Genomic DNA, 4,627 nt, shown 5'->3' with positions numbered 1-4,627 from the left:
ACTCTCCTAAACTTGTTCCAAAGACTTCATTCAGGCTGCCAAATCCTAATTCTTGCACCAATCTACCCAGATACTAGATTTTTCTCCATCAATAACGGGCAACAAACATGAGGTGTCAGCGAAATCGGATGGCTCCGCCAGCTCCCTTCATCCCAGTAGCAAAGACTGAGCTGGCCTCGGGCACTGTTGCGCTCCCGAATCTTTCCAAGTTTAGCTCCGCTACCACGAATTAGGCTCCTTTGCACCGCCCAGGCACCTCATAAATGACTTGCTGCAGAAAATGGCAGATTTAGAACCAGATGGTTCACTCGTAAATAACGTCCCCAAAAAGATTCAGCATGCTGAATCAAGGCAATCTGAAGTAAGGCAATGCTGAGGGGCCTGGCTATTGCGTTTCCTTTTTTCCCCAGTTGTGTGTCCGGCCACCTACGAGCACTAAGCGCACACTGATCGATTTCAGTCAAATACGAAAATAAGTTTTGGGGCAAAACATCGGGAGGCAAGGCCGGGACAAAGAAACTACTGTGCGATAAGAAGAGTTAGCTCCAACCGCTGCAATGCCAGGCCCCAGCCCCGCCCCTATGGCGCCACCAGGACATTCGTCTGGAGACAGCCTAGCGCTGGGCGTGAGCGTTCGTGCTACGGCCCCGACTTCGCTCCTCCCCCTCCGTTGACGTCACAGCACCTCAGCCTCTAATGCTTCCCTCGCGTCGCCTGAACTTGCCGGGCGTGGTGGCGCGCGCCTGTAGTCCCAGCTACCGGGGAGGCTGAGACTGGAGGATCGCTTGAGTCCAGGAGTTCTGGGCTGTAGTGCGCTGTGCCGATCGGGTGTCCGCACTAAGTTCGGCATCAATATGGTGACCTCCCGGGAGCGGGGGGCCACCAGGTTGCCTAAGGAGGGGTGAACCGGCCCAGGTCGGAAACGGAGCAGGTCAAAACTCCCGTGCTGATCAGTAGTGGGATCGCGCCTGTGAATAGCCACTGCACTCCAGCCTGGGCAACATAGCGAGACCCGGTCTCTTTTGCCATTTGCTTGCTGATTTAGGGAATAATTTATCTCCTTTGCAGACCTTGCCTGGAACAGTGTGTTCAAACTCAGAATTAACACCCTTTGCCTATTTTCAGGTTCATACGTACTCTATAGTTTTCCAATATGTGGATTGAAAATGTTACTAATTTTTATTATCGGTTCCCTCTTCCCACTATTTCACATTTGTCTTGTATTTTACATCTCCTTTAGGGTTAAAACTCACCTGATGATTTACGATTATTTCGGGTTTGACGCTGCCTCAGCACTGCCCACTACTGGAATATCATAAAAACGTCTCTGCGAAAAGCTGTTATCACCCTCGGAAGTCAGCAGGGGCTGCTCAGTCTGTTGGAGAAAACCGCAACCCCACAACAGTGCAAAAAGTACACCTCCGACTCCAGAATTCCGAAGTTCTTCGCGCAATGGTCCAGAATGCTGCTCTCATTTACGACCACCACCATTTCCTTACGCTGAACTTCCCTCACCACCTCCTGCTACGTGATATTAACTTCTTTCACTCCTGTCCCGTCAAGGATTTTGCTTTTGAATGTTGCAGACTAAAGATCTGGCTAATCAACAGTCTTTCCTTACATTCTACAGATAGGGCTTACCTTCTGACAGGGGTTTCACCTTCTCCCTCCTTGTGGGTAAAAATACGCCCTTAGAGTAGCCCAGAATGCCCTTGTGATGGCAGAGATGAGAGACCAGGGTGGCAGAATGCTGTTGCCCTGTCTCTCCCCTAGGTTTCATCCTCCCTAGGGTTGCCAGAGCCCTCGTGGCTCTGTGGTTAAGTGCTCAGCTGCTAACTGAAAGGTCTGTGGTTTGAACCCACCATCTGCTCCTCAGAAGAAAGATGTGGTAGGCTGCTCCCTAAACATTACAGTCTTGGAAACCTTACAGGGCAGTTCCACTCTGTCCTGTAGGATCTCTGATGAGGAGTCAGAATTGACTGGATGGCAATGGGTTTGGTTTTAGGGTTGCCAAGAGCTAACAGCACATAGCCTCAGAATGTTAGAGTTGGAATCAAAGTGCGGGGAGCTTAGAGCCCATGAGTGTATAGAGTGGGTGCAGTGAATTACTTAATATGGTCCTTCTAGCCACAGTCTTTGTGACTACCACACAATGATTGGGTTGGACCATGCAAATAAGGTGCATGGAACCCTAACCAGGCATGGCGGTTGGTGTTGTGTGTTAGTTTCGCTAGGCCATGATTCCCAGTATTGTGTGGCTGTCCTCCATTTTATGATCTGATGTAATTATCCTCCATTTTGTGGGTTGTAAATTCTAACCTCTATATAGGGTCGCTGTGAGTCGGAATCAACTCAGTGCTATGGATTTGGTTTTGTTTTGTTTTTTAATATGTTAATGAGGTGGGAATAGTATTGGGTGGTATCTTGAGTCACAGCCTTGCAGGAGAGTGTGACTCGAGTTCCATCCTTACTCAAGTTGTGCCCTTCCCTGGGGTGTGGCATGCATCCAATGTATATATGTGAGTTCTCTGGTGGAGCTCTCTCTCTGCATCTGGATCCTGCATCCAGCTGGTCATTGTCTGACCTCTGGTTCTTGGGACTTGAGCCAGCGGCCTGCCCTCTGGCCTGCCAATTCTGGGATTTGGCAGCTTTCACAGCCCTGTGAGCCAGCAGCCTGTCGTCTGGCTTGTTGATTTGGGCTCATCTACCCCTGCTGCCATGTGTCAGGAGAAGACTATGCCTCACCCATGGATTTGAGACTTACCAGCCACCATAACCAGGTGAACCATTTCTGTGAAATTCTTCACTCCTCGAGCTGCTACCATCTCCCTTGAAGGATGGACCCAGGAGTCCCTACTAGTGATGCCACTGGTGACCCCATTGCTGATGACCCTGCTAGTTACCCCATTGCTGGTACCCCACCACTGGTGACCCTACTGCTGGCTGCAACCCACTCCTGTTCCTGCAGGTGCTGCAGGTACGGTGGCCCACAAAGGAGCTGCCGCAACTCCAGAAGGAAGCATAGTGGGGCTTTGCTGCCCTGGACAGCCGCTCACAGGACTCTTGGACATGCTGGAGGGCGGTCGGCCTGGGTGTCAGGGGACGGAGGGTGGGCAGGGCCACTCGCTACAAGCCTGTGTTGCCTGTGAGCTGCAGCACTGGCTGCAGGCACAATCCCTGCACCCAGGGCCACCCCAGACAGCCTGCAGCTCAGGCAGCTGCAGGCCAGTGTGGCTGGGGTCCTCACAAGGAGCGCTCTCAGTCTCTCCAGGCCACTGGTCAGGACCTTCAGGCTACAGGATGCCAACTGGAGGCTTCTGCTGGACCACATCCACTGCTTCCACAACAGGGGCAAGTTCAAAGAGGCCATCCTGCTGAGCGCAAAGCTCAGCTCAAGCTGCAGCCAGAATTAGACATTGGAAAGATAAGCCCTCTGCTACTGCTCCAGAAGAAGGTGAACCTGGTGGAGCACTTACGTGGAAGGCTTCCTGGATTACGTGGATTCTACCCTGCAGAAGAGGCTACTGGTCCTCATGAATTCCTGGTTCCAGCCTGGCTTCGACATCAGAGATGTCACCAGAGGTTTCCAAAGACGATGGCTGCCAGGCTGGAGAAACTGAGTCTGAACCTGCTGAGTAGACAGCTACTGCACTGTTGGATCGGTATGGCATGGACCCAGCCCTGTGCCCCAACATCATCAACCAGCAATGCCTGGGGACTCTGCAGTACCTGCACTACAAACCATTTCTGGAGGGAAGCATGTCTCAGGAGATTGGGCTGACCATGTGGGGGACCTGCTGGGGCAGAGTGAGTGGCTGCAGGACCGGCTGCTCCAGTTGATGGCCCCTCAGGGTGGTGCAACCACGTGTGCCCGGGACCTCTCACTGCCCGTGGTGTGGCCGCCAGCCACAGTGGCCACAGAGCTGAGCAGGCTTTGGCTGCAGGAGAGGGCAGCCCAGGCTGGTGGGAAGCTCAAGAAGCCCAGTGATGAGGACAGGAGCAGTTACTACTAGTTGCCCATCGCCAGGGAGGACATCCGTTTCCTGGCCACGTGAGAGGACCTGGAGTGGAGGCCCTTGTTGCGGGCATTGGGCTGGCCATGCACTTCCCTAGTGCAGCTGACGGTGGAGGGCCTCATGCTGCTGCTGGACATATCCCGACTCGCACGGCTGTTGGTGGGGGGGGGGTACGGCGCGGGGGCACAGGCCTTGTCCTAGCTCCTGGGCAGGCTCCTCTCAGGTGTGGACAGGCAAGTGTACTGCGGGGCCTGAGCCTTTGGTGCAGCAGGTGCTAGGCAAGCCCCTGGACAAGGAGCAGCAGCTCTCCAACTGGGACCTGAGGCCACTGCAGGAGGAGCTTGTCTATGCAGTCATAGATGCCTCCTGCCTGCTGGAGATGCACAGGGTGCTATGCCAAGACACAGTCTGCTTTCATCTGTCCACAAACCTGGCCCAGCCCAGGTGCAGCGGGAGATTAGGAACCCTGGAGATACATGGCTGCCAGGAGGCCCTGGCCCCAGCTCAGCAGGTGTCTGCAGCGGTGGGCAAGGGATCGGCCCAAGTTCTCAAGGACCAGTGCAGGGCAGCGGAGGTCACCAGACAGGAGGGGAGGATCGTCCTGATGTTGG

At 54.0% G+C, this 4,627-nt stretch overlaps 1 pseudogene; it reads left to right on the top strand.

Moving 5' to 3' along the window:
• Nucleotides 1–2,837: 2,837 nt before the first annotated feature.
• LOC101343931 (exonuclease mut-7 homolog pseudogene) lies at nt 2,838–4,217 on the top strand (annotated as a pseudogene).
• Nucleotides 4,218–4,627: the final 410 nt, after the last annotated feature.

The sequence above is a fragment of the Trichechus manatus genome, unplaced genomic scaffold, assembly GCF_000243295.1.
Source record: "Trichechus manatus latirostris isolate Lorelei unplaced genomic scaffold, TriManLat1.0 scaffold00010, whole genome shotgun sequence".
NCBI classification, from domain to species: domain Eukaryota; kingdom Metazoa; phylum Chordata; class Mammalia; order Sirenia; family Trichechidae; genus Trichechus; species Trichechus manatus.
The sequence above is the reverse complement of the archived record's forward strand: the minus strand, read 5'-3'. Positions and strand labels throughout refer to the sequence as shown.